General features: G+C 50.8%; 1 protein-coding gene across 1 annotated transcript in view; it reads left to right on the forward strand.

The window, feature by feature from the left end:
* Positions 1–6818: 6818 nt before the first annotated feature.
* LOC134434742 (nucleotide exchange factor SIL1-like) overlaps positions 6819–13947 on the forward strand; it is a 42101-nt gene continuing 34972 nt past the window's right edge. The window contains exon 1 of the mRNA XM_063183362.1: positions 6819–6902. The gene's annotated coding sequence lies outside the window, so the exon portion shown is untranslated. The remainder of the gene's footprint in view (positions 6903–13947) is intronic.

The following is a 13947-nucleotide window of genomic DNA, read 5'->3' on the forward strand; positions in this document are numbered from 1 at the left end:
AGAAAGAAAGAAAGAAAGAAAGAAGAAAGAAAGAAAGAAAGAAAGAAGAAAGAAAGAAAGAAAGAAAGAAAGAAAGAAAGAAAGAAAGAAAGAAGAAAGAAAGAAAGAAAGAAAGAAAGAAAGAAAGAAAGAAAGAAAGAAAGAAAGAAAGAAAGAAAGAAAGAAAGAAAGAAAGAAAGAGAAAGAAAGAAAGAAAGAAAGATAAGAAAGAAAGAAAGAAAGAAAGAAAGAAAGAAAGAAAGAAAGAAGAGAAAGAAAGAGGAAAAGAAGAAAGAAAGAAAGAAAGAAAGAAAGAAAGAAAGAAAGAAAGAAAGAAAGAAAGAAAGAAAGAAAGAAAGAAAGAAAGAAAGAAAGAAAGAAAGAAAGAAAGAAAAGAAAGAAAGAAAGAAAGAAAGAAAGAAAGAAAGAAAGAAAGAAGAAAGAAAGAGAAAGAAAGAGAAAAGAAAGAAAGAAAGAAAGAAAGAAGAAAGAAAGAAAGAAAGAAAGAAAGAAAGAAAGAAAGAAAGAAAGAAAGAAAGAAAGAAAGAGAAAGAAGAAAGAAAGAAAGAAGAAAGAAAGAAAGAAAGAAAGAAAGAAAGAAAGAAAGAAGAAAGAAAGAAAGAAAGAAAGAGAAAGAAGAGAAAGAAAGAAAGAAAGAAAGAGAGAGAGAAAGAGAGAGAGAGAGAGAAGAAAGAAAGAAAGAAAGAAAGAAAGAAGAAAGAAAGAAAGAAAGAAAGAAAGAAAGAAAGAAAGAAAGAAAGAAAGAAAGAAAGAAGAAAGAAAGAAAGAAAGAAAGAAAGAAAGAAGAAAGAAAGAAAGAAAGAAAGAAAGAAAGAAAGAAAGAGAAAGAAAGAAGAAAGAAAGAAAGAAAGAAAGAAAGAAAGAAAGAAAGAAAGAAAGAAAGAAAGAAAGAAAGAAAGAAAAAGAAAGAAAAGAAAGAAAGAAAGAAAGATGAGATTCAGGCTCTGGGCCTCTTCTTCCCATTAGTAATCCATCTCATCCTTACCTGTGTCTGTTACATGTCTTCCTTTTGTGTGTACAAATGTTCTGTTTTGAAGTAACAAACAATCTGGAGAGCCTCAGCCGGGTCCCCAGCCCTGGCACTGGTGGCTCCTGGAGCTGGGGACGCAGCTCTGGGGAGCTCTGCTGCTCGCTGGGATTTGTCTCCTGGTGGTTTTTAATCATTATTTTATTAAGGGAGAAGGTGTGGTGCCCCCAGATAACTTATTATGGATGCTCTGGCAGTGTGATTATTTCAGTACTGCAGCACTGCCGGTGTGTTTTGCTGGAACATTCACATATTGATTCCAGATTCCTTTGTTGCCTGTACTAGAAAGAAAGTCGCTTTTCCCTCACTCCCTGCGTGGAGAGAAACAAAGAGTAAAGGAAGGTAGATGCTATCTGAGGCTTGCTCACACACCGAGGTAATTTTGAGAGCTGCAGAGCCACTTACTGACTCATAACTGGGCTTGTTTTCAAACCCTTGATAGATTTTGAATTCTCTTACAATGGCAAACAAGGATGCTCACTTGGGGGCAAGCCAGGAATCTGCCTCAGTGAGCTGGATCACCTTTGTTCTGCTTCCTCCAGCCTTCCCAGGGGACATTCCTGTGCCAAGGGGACAGGGTGGTGCTGCAGGGGGAGAGTCTCCTGTCCCTCTTGGGCTCCTCTTGATGGGCAGTCAGTGGCTGTCAGCTTTGTCCAAGGGGTGGGGATGGGATGGGATGGGATGGATGGGATGGGATGGGATGGGATGGGATGGGATGGGATGGGATGGGATGGGATGGGATGGGATGGGATGGGATGGGGAAGCCACTCTCAGGAGTGCAGTGAGTTACTGCACAACCTTGGTGGGAGGTTTGCAGGTGAGTGTGTGATGTACAACTTGCAGCCTGTAGCTGTGCAGTGAGTTGGGGCTCAGCCCTGTCCCCATGCTGGAACACAAACCCACTTGTGGGAATGTGGAATGATGTGCTGGAAAGGAGCCCAGGATGAGACCTTTCTCCTTTAGTGAGGAAACACAGCTGGTCATTTGGTTGCTCTAGAAGAAGAGAGATGGGGTTCTTTGGTTATCACTGCGTGCTGCATATTCCACCAGCAGCCCTCTGCTTTACTAATGCGGTGCACAACGTGCCTGATCCTCCTCAGTTGTGAGCCTGGTGGAAGCATGTCCTGTTTTTCCATTTGTTTATTAATTTATAATCTTGTTTTTAGCCTCTGCAAAGCTTGATATTGGTATAGAGCCTGGGAAACGTGCACAGAGCAGAGTAACAGATAGTTGTGATTTGGTTACAAGGCAATAATTTAAGTGACAGGTTTAGCTGATAACATAAAGCACACGAGAGAAATCGCTTTGGTTTATAAATGTCATCAGAGCCCCTGTGAGGGAGCTGCTGCCTGGTGCTGCTGCTCCAGCAATATATTATAAGGAGATATAAACAGATGTTTGAAAAAATCTGGCTGACCAAGATGAAAAGAATGGGGCTATAAATTAAAGTCTTCCTCAGCATCTCTTTAAGCATCTTTATGGACAGAGTGCATCCAAATGGAGGAGTGCCAGTGCTCAGAGGGACCTCCAGGTTCTTTGGGCTGCAGAGGCAGCACCCAGGGGTGGGACAGCTTGTGGGGACAGCAGTGTCCGTCAGAGCTGGCATGGAGACCAAAGCCTGTCCTGGTGCTTCTGCAGCTGATAAAGGGATTAAATCAGGAGCAGGAATAACACCATCCCTGCAGCGTCGCCAAAGGATCAGTGTCTCCTGTTTGAAAGTAAACGCTGTTGCTCTGCTTTGACATTTATTCCCAATAAAGACCTTGTCATTTGTGCAGTGACAAGGATTTTATCATTTGGGAGTACTTTTCCTGTTGGACACTGTCTTTTTGGCTGTGAGGCAGCTGAGCGACTGAGGGGCAGGTGGGAGGCACGTCCCCAACAGCGGCATTGGGAGCTCTGCTCACACCCTGGGGCTTTCTCCTGATCCATCATCCCAAGGCAATGCAATAACACCTATTCCAACTGAGAGCAGGTTCAGATTGGATACTGGGGAGGAATTGTTCCCTGTGAGGGTGGGCAGGCCCTGGCACAGGGTGCCCAGAGCAGCTGTGGCTGCCCCTGGATCCCTGGCAGTGCCCAAGCCAGCTGGACATTGGGACAGTGGGAGGTGTCCCTGCCATGGCAGGGGGTGGCCTGGATGAGCTTTAAGGTTCCTTTCCACCCAAGCCATTCTGTGAGTCTGTGATCTTATTTTTAATTGATTTTAATTTATTTTTGTTGTGGTTAAAAAATCCCAAGAGTGGGATATTTTTTAATTGGTAAGGGTTCCAAACCAATTGTGGAGCAGGAATTTGCTGCTTCCCTCTCCACAGCTGGAACCCTTCTGGCAGGTTTGTGGAGGGGATTTCACAGCTATTTCTACTCACTCGGTAGTTGATTTAGAGCTGAAAATCACTTGAATGGAAACTCTTCTTTCCCTTTATGAGGAGCAAGGGATGAGGTCTGGCAGCTGTAGGATTTGCAGCTCTCAGGGAAGAGGGACTGTTCAGTAACACATCTATGAAGTGCCTACCTGTGGATACACATATTTTATTTGTCTGAGGTGTCAAGGAGAAAAAATGTTACGAAATGGCTTAAATGAAAGCGTGGTTTTGTATTTTTTCAATTGAGTTTCATTTCTCAAATGCAACTTAATGCAAACAATAAGTAAAAAATTAATTTCTCTCGGGAAAAAGGTATTAACAGAATGGTTCTGTTTTAGCAGCATGTGAAGCTGTGTAATTGCTTACACATGTATTGCTCCAGTGTGTGCTCCCAGTTGTTGAATAGTATCAAATTATAGGAATCAAAGAGAATCAACTATTTTTAAGGGAAATGTCTAGAAGCTACATACTGAAACATGATTAAAATTCAGTATTTCCAGCTTACTTGTCTAAATCAGCAATTTTAATCACATTATTCAAGCCAACCCACCCTCAAACACACTTTTGACTTCAAAATACCCCAAACTAAATAAGACAGAAGACCTTCCTTGAGCAGCTGTAACATTTTTATGTGTCAGTGTCAATCTTTTTGTTGAAAACAGAGATGTTTTTCATGGTTTATTTATTTAAAGCAGCGCATTTGTCCTGCTGTGCCATGAACCTGGGCTGCTGTGCTGGGTGGGGAGGGGAAATCTCTGGAGCACCAAGAGCTGCTTAAACACATCAAGGCTGTGAGTTTTGCTCTGGGGTTCGGATGCTCCTGGTTGAATCCCATTTAGTGTGCAAAGGAGGAGCAGGAAGGGTTTGTGCCTGGGCTGATGCAGCCTCGGGGATTTGACTGTGCTGGGGGTGCAGCTCATGAGCACCAGGCCTGGGTTTGGTTTTGTTTTCTGCTTGCTGATTAGACAGATGAGCAATGCCATGGTTGACTCTCACATTTAAAAGGGAAATGTTAACAGAAGTTTAATAGTTGTGTTTTACCCCCTTGTGTTGTTATCAGGGATGCCCTGGGTTTCGGACATTTGGGAGGGTCACTCGTTCCTGTGGCAGCACCTGAGCCCCACTCACGGTGTCAGGAAGGGATTTCCACCCCTGGGCAGGGAAGGAGGAGTCGATGGACAGAACTTTGGGGGGACTAAAGGGTTAAAAGGTGAAACCTCCCTGGTGTGGGTGAGCACATGGTGGGGAAAATCCTCTGCTCCCAGCGCTGTAATCTTTTCTCTATTCCAACTGCTGTTGTATTTCTGATAAGGTTTTAATAAACCTTTTAAATTTTTTGGAAGTGAGTAGCATTTCTCACACTGAGAATAGAGGGCTGGGCCCCCCAGTCCCCCACCCTTCTGGAGCCTTTCCTGTGCTTTCCCTTTGGGTGATTCCCTCGATGGGATTCCATCCACCTCCTTCCCCTCCCTGGCAGGCTGCTGTGGCTGGATGCAGCTGGAGCTGTGCTGTGCTCCCTGTCAGGGGCCATTCCCGGCTGTGTGACAGCCCAGAGCTGCCACAGCCACTGCTGGGGCTGTGACCTGGCCTGCCCAGCGCTGGTGGCACGGTCAGGAACGCTTTGGGCTTTGGGGGGAGGCAGCCGGGCCCTGGCTGTGTCTGCAGAGGAGGGGATCGTCCTCCCACCTCCCGTTCAGCCCGCAATGGCATTTCATCCTTCAGAGCCTGGCCTGGAAGGGACCTCACAGCTCACCTTGTTCCACCTCCCTGCTGTGGGCAGGGACATCTCCCACTAGAGCAGGTCAGCATTGGCTGTGTTTTCCTTGCTGGCAGAGCCCTGTCCTGGTGTTGCCTGAGCCCGGGACGGGAGATGTGATGTTGGCCTTTTCATGGAGATCCTACAAACTCCTTTCTGACCAGCACTCCACCGCCAGCAAGGGGCACACATTGGTGAGGGCACCAAATTCCTGCAGAGCCCGATCTCTCAGCGTGGGAGGATGCTCCCATAGATAGACAGAGATTAAAGGTCCTGTGTATCACAAATTTAAGGAGCAGGAGAAGGTTGGGATCTGTCCATGGAAAGCATTCCAAGTGTGGAGGAGGAACATGTAGCCTATCCTCCCCTAAAATGGGGAGATAATCACACCTGTCCTCTCACATATGCAACCAATGCAGCTTCCAGTGGACAGGACTGATGGAGAGAAAGGGAGTCTACCAGAAATACAAACCTTGTTTTAATAGGAAATCCTCCAAGATGGATTTTCCTGCATTTTCTAAAAGCATTTATACCTATTGGATGACTACAGGCTTTGAAATGTTTGTGTGTGAATTGTGACAAACATCCCAGTCTTACACAGGAGGGACCAGATCCTTTGATCAGGGAAATGTCTCTTTGGTCTTGAACAGCGAGGGATCGATCCATTTGTTCCCAAGATCAGAGATTTTATCTGTGAGTACATGTACTTATTCTACAAAATAATTACCCTTGCCTTCACTTCCCTTTGGTAGGAGATGCTCCCTGTCTCCTGCAAGCTGTTACTCTATCCCAAGTATCTTTTTAGGTAAAAGGAAGAGAGAAAGTAAAGGTTGAATAAGAAATCCTCCTCAGAAGGGGGAAGATGAGCAGCTTTGGTCTGTCTGTCCATCTGTGAGCAGCTCTGTGGCTGTTCACCTGCATCCTTGCTGTCCTGGGCAGGCAGAATTCCTGCATTAGGAGAAGAAGAAATGCCATCAAGAGGTAGCAACAAAATATTGCCTCCCTTTGATCCCAGTGCTGGGCTGGCCATTGAGATGTGTTTGGTGAAAACCACTCTGAATTTCCTAACTTTTCTGCATTTAAAACTGAAGGTTAATGTATTCTGTGTATTTTTGTTGGCAGATAGTAGTGATCATAAATTCCTTTTAATACAGTATTTCTACACCAGCACAGCCTTGATGTGCAGCATACCTGGCTGTACTCTGCGGGATGCTTTGATTTCCCTTTGGCAGCTGCATTTTATTCTGTCTGCCCTAATCAGACATAATTCCCTTTTCTCCATGTAGCCTCCAAATCCACTCCTAGTGTGGAGTTTTAGTGCTCTGCTAGGACCTGGGCTAGAAGGGAGGGAATCAGTGTCTGCTGGGCTCAGGGTTCCACCTCCACTGTGGATCAGAGCCAGCCTGGCAGCGGAGGGACACCTTGGGTGGCTCAGGGTGGCAATTCTGGGAGGGAAAAGCAGCACTTCAGGGGTGCTGCTGCATGGGAGGAGGTCAGTGGTAGATATCCCACTCCTCACTGTGCAGGATGGGGAGGAGCTGCTCCCAAGGAGGAGCACATGTCTTCAGTTCCCAGTTCCTCCCCAAGCTGGAGCAGTGAAGTGCTCTGAAATAACGTGACCTTTGCTTGCAGGTCAGGCTGTTCCTGCAGGGTCACATGTGCAGCTGAACCTGCAGACAGGAGAGAGAGAAGCCAAACTCCCGGACAGAGAATATGGGGAAGGTGACACGAGAGAAGAGAGAAGAAGAAAAAGGTACAGTTATACAAGGCTTTGGGTTGGGTGGGCTGTGGTATTCATGCCTTTTATTAGAGGCCAGGTTCCCTGGTACACTCAATTCCTGCATCTTCCAGAGACTTCATTGCTGGATGAGGAGCTCAGCAGTGCTGAAAGCAGAGGCCTGTCCTTTGTGTTCCATTTGGGATGGCAGTGGAAGCACCCTGAGTGCACTTTCAGAGCACTTCATGGCTTCTCATGCCACGACATCAAAACAGCTTCCACACAGCCTGTGGAGTTCTGGCAAAGTCTTTGGGTTGTCCTTGATTGGCTGTGTTTGGAGTGTGATGGTTCTCTTTGCGCTTTTTAGGCCAGGCTACTTCCAGGACACTGTCTTTTGGAATTTATCTGCTGCAATCTAAAAACCTTTCTCCCGTACTGCGGTGATGACATCTTGTACTGCAACATGCAAAATGATTTGAGCTTCTGCTCAAACTAATGTTGCCTTAGCTAGGCTGGCATAAAGGTGTAAGAATATCCTAATGGTTGATGCCTCGGCCATATGTGCAATGGTACGGTTTGGGGAAAGTGACATGAGGGATGAGAGAAAGAGGAAAAAGAGACATGCAAGTCATTGGGTTAGATAGCCTGTGAAATTTATGCCGTTTATTGCAGTCCAGAATCTCTGGAGCACATAATTCCTCCTCTTCCTGAGATTTCATTGCTGAGTGAGGAGCCCAGCAGTGCTGAAAGCTGAGGCCTGTCTTTTGTGATCCCTTTGGGATGGCAGTGGAAGTGCCCTGAGTGCACAATCAGAGGCACCTTCATGACTTCTCATGCCACGACACCAATACTAAATGTGCAAGGTGGCTTCCTTGAATGACATGTAGTCCTTTGAAATATCTGCAGGCAGTGGTCTGAAACTGCTTTCTGAGCCTGCTCCTTGGGATCATCTGTGAGGGGCTGAGGGCTGGCCTGAGCCCGGTGCTGTGTCCCACTGGGAGCAGCTGCACAGGCTCACGTGCAGAGCAGGCACTGCCAGAGGCCCTGGAGATCTCACCTGCTCTGCAGCCAGCATTGTCAAGGTGCTGTAAACCTCAGCTGGTGCTGACTTTCCCCTTGGACCCCTTGGTTTAGTCACTATGGGGAATTTCTTTCCTGAAGCCCGTGGGGTTTCCTGCTGGCAGCTGTGCTGGGGATGCTCGGGGAGTGTGGGGCTTTGTGAGGAGCTGCCCGGGCAGGGGCTGAGCTGGGGGCCCTGTTGGGCCCATGGCCCCCAGCAGCAGCAGCAGCAGCAGCAGCAGGCGCAGGGCCCAAAGCCCCGTGCCCCCTGGCCAGCACAGGCTGCCCTGTCCCTGCAGCTGTCACCCGAGTGGGGCCCAGGGGCCAGTGGCCGCTGGCAGCAGCAGGAATGCGAGCAGGGTGAGGATGCCCTGGCTTGGCTTTTGTCTCTGGAACAATGCGGGCTCAGGGCAGTGCAGAGCAGGCTGGGAAGCAGAGCCCAGGGCCTTTGGAGGCTGCAAGGCTTAAAGATCAGCCCCTGCAGCAGCCCAGGTGCAGGTGGCCCAGTTGCCAAGGCTGTGGTGGGCTTGAGAGCGTGCAGGTGGATTTTGCATGGCTGTGGCCTGACGGCGGCTCTGGGCCCAGGAGTGCCTGTGGCTGCAGCAGGAAGGGTGGCTGAAGGTTTGCTGCCTGCTTTGGTGGCATGGCTGCAGGGGCCAGTGCTGTGAGAGCTCCCTGTGTGAGAGCTGGTGAGAGCTGAGCTCTTGGGGACAGCGCTGTGCCCCAGGCCAGGAAGAGCAGCAGTGCCCAGTGCCAGGAGTGGTGTCAGTGGGAGCCCCTGTGCACATGGACCCCCAGCCCCGGTGTGGCCGTGCCAACACCCCCAGGGACCTCCAGCCCCGGGAACGCTGAACAAGTGGAACCCACAAGTGTGCAAAGGCTGCCTGTGCCCAAAGGAATGGCCAAGAGAAGTCAGGTTTTAAAAAGAAACAGTATTTATTTGCCAAAGATCGGCAAATCTTGGATTTACACAACATGTGTCATTATAACAATTGTTATAACAACAACAACACCAACAATGTACAAAACATATTTACACGGGATCCGATGACCTAACAATCTTCAAAACGTATTTACAGAGAACTTCAAATGGAAGGAACGTATTTGCAGAAATCTTCTAAACTTTCAAACGTATTTACAGAAATCTTCAAAAGTTTCAAATGTATTTACAAAGGTGTGGCATCTGTGCCATCATGTGTATCAGTCCTGGAAGAAAGGAAGCAGCAGAGCTGGACTCAGCTGGCAGCACTGGGCCCAGCAGGGCTGGCGTGGCCCCAGGCAAGCGCAGGGCAGGCCGGGGCTGGTGCTTGTGGCAGCACAATCCAGGCCCCCTGCGGGCACCGTGTTCCTGAGCAGGGCCATCCAGCCCAGCCCCAGCCTGGCGTCAGGGGACCCAGTGTGTGTGTGGGCAGGGCGTGGGAAGCATCTGCCTGTCTTACCTGTGGGGCTGCATCTTCATCCAAGGACCATGGGCTCCTCCTCATCCTTTATGTCAACTTCCATCTCCTCTGTGTTATCCTCCTCATCCACCTCCATCTCTTCGATGTTGTCCTCCTCGTCTACTTCCATGTCCTCAACAGTGGAGGACATGGAAGTAGAGGAGGAGTCCACCTCCATCATCTCTTCCTCATCCAGGCCCAGGTCCACTTCCATGTCCTCCACAGTGTCTCTGTCAGTCTGCAAGGGGCAGCACAATCTCCCAGTGGGCTTCCTGTCCCACACCATCCATTCCCACATGGCTGCAGCCTGCCCAAGCTGGGTGCCCCCTGCCTGGCATGGCACTGTACCTCCATTGGCACAGCAGAGCACATTGTGCTGGGATTGGCGCTCCAGAGCAGGCGGCAGAAAAAGCCCAGGCAGCAGCAGCAGCTCAGCGCTGAGGGTCAGAGTGCAGGGTGAGCAGCAACTGACCCTTGGCAGCCGGTGAAGTGTCGGCTGTGCTCGTTTCCGGGTCCTGGACGTTCCACCTGGAACCCTCTGGGAGCTGTGATGTCACTGAAGTTTCAGGGGTGCTGTGCAGAGGGAGATGGGGACTGCAGAATGATCAAATCCTTGAATGGTTTGGCCTGGAAGGGACCCTTAAGATGATGTGGTTCCAAGCTGAGCAATCTCCCAGCAGAGCAGGTTGCTGCGGCCCCTGTCCCACCTGGCCTTGGATATTGCTGGGGATGGGGCCTCTCCACAGCCTCTCTGCACTGGTCCCTGTGTCAGGGACAAGCACGCTGAGAGTAAAGAACTTCTTCCCATCATCAAACCTCTTCCAACTCTTGCAGTTTTATCCCATTCTCCCTTGTCCTGTCACTACAGTTCTTGACCAAGAGTCCTCTCCCACTTCCCTGTGGGTCAGGCTGTTCCTGCAGGGTCACACGTTTGGCCTAATCTGCAGACAGGAGAGAGAGAAGCCAAGTTCCCAGTAAGAGAGAATTGGGAAAGTGACATGAGAGATGAGAGAAGACGGGAAATGTAGAAAAATGCAAGGTATTGGTTTGGGTGGGCACCGGGATTCATGCCTTTTATTAGAGGCCAGGTTCCCTGGTGCACTCAGTTCCTGCCTGTCCTGAGGCTTTATTGCTGGGAGAGGAGCTCAGCAGTGCTGAAAGCTGAGGCCTGTCCTTTGTGTTCCCTTTGAGATGGCAGTGGAAGTGCCCTGAGTGCAGATTGAGAGGCACCTTCATGGCTTGTCATGCCACAACACCAATACTAAATGTGCAAGGTGGCTTCCTTGAATGACATGTAGTCCTTTGAAATATCTGCAGGCAGTGGTCTGAAACTGCTTTCTGAGCCTGCTCCTTGGGATCATCTGTGAGGGGCTGAGGGCTGGCCTGAGCCCGGTGCTGTGTCCCACTGGGAGCAGCCGCACAGGCTCACGTGCAGAGCAGGCACTGCCAGAGGCCCTGGAGATCTCACCTGCTCTGCAGCCAGCATTGTCAAGGTGCTGTAAACATCAGCTTGTGCTGACTTTCCCCTTGGACCCCTTGGTTTAGTCACTATGGGGAATTTCTTTCCTGAAGCCCGTGGGGTTTCCCGCTGGCAGCTGTGCTGGGGATGCTCGGGGAGTGTGGGGCTTTGTGAGGAGCTGCCCGGGCAGGGGCTGAGCTTGGGGACCTGTTGGGCCCATGGCCCCAAGCAGCAGCAGCAGCAGCAGCAGCAGCAGCAGCAGCAGGCGCAGGGCCCAAAGCCCCGTGCCCCCTGGCCAGCACAGGCTGCCCTGTCCCTGCAGCTGTCACCCGAGTGGGGCCCAGGGGCCCGTGGCCGCTGGCAGCAGCAGGAATGCGAGCAGGGTGAGGATGCCCTGGCTTGGCTTTTGTCTCTGGAACAATGCGGGCTCAGGGCAGTGCAGAGCAGGCTGGGAAGCAGAGCCCAGGGCCTTTGGAGGCTGCAAGGCTTAAAGATCAGCCCCTGCAGCAGCCCAGGTGCAGGTGGCCCAGTTGCCAAGGCTGTGGTGGGCTTGAGAGCGTGCAGGTGGATTTTGCATGGCTGTGGCCTGACGGCGGCTCTGGGCCCAGGAGTGCCTGTGGCTGCAGCAGGAAGGGTGGCTGAAGGTTTGCTGCCAGCTTTGGTGGCATGGCTGCAGGGGCCAGTGCTGTGAGAGCCCCCTGTGTGAGAGCTGGTGAGAGCTGAGCTCTTGGGGACAGCGCTGTGCCCCAGGCCAGGAAGAGCAGCAGTGCCCAGTGCCAGGAGTGGTGTCAGTGGGAGCCCCTGTGCACATGGACCCCCAGCCCCGGTGTGGCCGTGCCAACACCCCCAGGGACCTCCAGCCCCGGGAACGCGGAACAAGTGGAACCCACAAGTGTGCAAAGGCTGCCTGTGCCCAAAGGAATGGCCAAGAGAAGTCAGGTTTTAAAAAGAAACAGTATTTATTTGCCAAAGATCGGCAAATCTTGGATTTACACAACATGTGTCATTATAACAATTGTTATAACAACAACAACACCAACAATGTACAGAACATATTTACACGGGATCCGATGGGCTAACAATCTTCAAAACGTATTTACAGAGAACTTCAAATGGAAGGAACGTATTTGCAGAAATCTTCTAAACTTTCAAACGTATTTACAGAACTCTTCAAAAGTTTCAAACGTATTTACAAAGGCGTGGCATCTGTGCCATCATGAGTATCAGTCCTGGAAAAAAGGAAGCAGCAGAGCTGGACTCAGCTGGCAGCACTGGGCCCAGCAGGGCTGGCAACTGGGCCCCAGGGGCTGGGCCGGGGCTGGCAGGGCTGGCGTGGCCCCAGGCAAGCGCAGGGCAGGCCGGGGCTGGTGCTTGTGGCAGCACAATCCAGGCCCCCTGCGGGCACCGTGTTCCTGAGCGGGGCCATCCAGCCCAGCCCCAGCCTGGCGTCAGGGGACCCAGTGTGTGTGTGGGCAGGGCGTGGGAAGCATCTGCCTGTCTTACCTGTGGGGCTGCATCTTCATCCAAGGACCATGGGCTCCTCCTCATCCTTTATGTCAACTTCCATCTCCTCTGTGTTATCCTCCTCATCCACCTCCATCTCTTCGATGTTGTCCTCCTCGTCTACTTCCATGTCCTCAACAGTGGAGGACATGGAAGTAGAGGAGGAGTCCACCTCCATCATCTCTTCCTCATCCAGGCCCAGGTCCACTTCCATGTCCTCCACAGTGTCTCTGTCAGTCTGCAAGGGGCAGCACAATCTCCCAGTGGGCTTCCTGTCCCACACCATCCATTCCCACATGGCTGCAGCCTGCCCAAGCTGGGTGCCCCCTGCCTGGCATGGCACTGTACCTCCATTGGCACAGCAGAGCACATTGTGCTGGGATTGGCGCTCCAGAGCAGGCGGCAGAAAAAGCCCAGGCAGCAGCAGCAGCTCAGCGCTGAGGGTCAGAGTGCAGGGTGAGCAGCAACTGACCCTTGGCAGCCGGTGAAGTGTCGGCTGTGCTCGTTTCCGGGTCCTGGACGTTCCACCTGGAACCCTCTGGGAGCTGTGATGTCACTGAAGTTTCAGGGGTGCTGTGCAGAGGGAGATGGGGACTGCAGAATGATCAAATCCTTGAATGGTTTGGCCTGGAAGGGACCCTTAAGATGATGTGGTTCCAAGCTGAGCAATCTCCCAGCAGAGCAGGTTGCTGCGGCCCCTGTCCCACCTGGCCTTGGATATTGCTGGGGATGGGGCCTCTCCACAGCCTCTCTGCACTGGTCCCTGTGTCAGGGACAAGCACGCTGAGAGTAAAGAACTTCTTCCCATCATCAAACCTCTTCCAACTCTTGCAGTTTTATCCCATTCTCCCTTGTCCTGTCACTACAGTTCTTGACCAAGAGTCCTCTCCCACTTCCCTGTGGGTCAGGCTGTTCCTGCAGGGTCACACGTTTGGCCTAATCTGCAGACAGGAGAGAGAGAAGCCAAGTTCCCAGTAAGAGAGAATTGGGAAAGTGACATGAGAGATGAGAGAAGACGGGAAATGTAGAAAAATGCAAGGTATTGGTTTGGGTGGGCACCGGGATTCATGCCTTTTATTAGAGGCCAGGTTCCCTGGTGCACTCAGTTCCTGCCTGTCCTGAGGCTTTATTGCTGGGAGAGGAGCTCAGCAGTGCTGAAAGCTGAGGCCTGTCCTTTGTGTTCCCTTTGAGATGGCAGTGGAAGTGCCCTGAGTGCAGATTGAGAGGCACCTTCATGGCTTGTCATGCCACAACACCAATACTAAATGTGCAAGGTGGCTTCCTTGAATGACATGTAGTCCTTTGAAATATCTGCAGGCAGTGGTCTGAAACTGCTTTCTGAGCCTGCTCCTTGGGATCATCTGTGAGGGGCTGAGGGCTGGCCTGAGCCCGGTGCTGTGTCCCACTGGGAGCAGCCGCACAGGCTCACGTGCAGAGCAGGCACTGCCAGAGGCCCTGGAGATCTCACCTGCTCTGCAGCCAGCATTGTCAAGGTGCTGTAAACATCAGCTTGTGCTGACTTTCCCCTTGGACCCCTTGGTTTAGTCACTATGGGGAATTTCTTTCCTGAAGCCCGTGGGGTTTCCCGCTGGCAGCTGTGCTGGGGATGCTCGGGGAGTGT

The sequence above is a fragment of the Melospiza melodia genome, unplaced genomic scaffold (assembly GCF_035770615.1).
Source record: "Melospiza melodia melodia isolate bMelMel2 unplaced genomic scaffold, bMelMel2.pri scaffold_46, whole genome shotgun sequence".
Taxonomy (NCBI): domain Eukaryota; kingdom Metazoa; phylum Chordata; class Aves; order Passeriformes; family Passerellidae; genus Melospiza; species Melospiza melodia.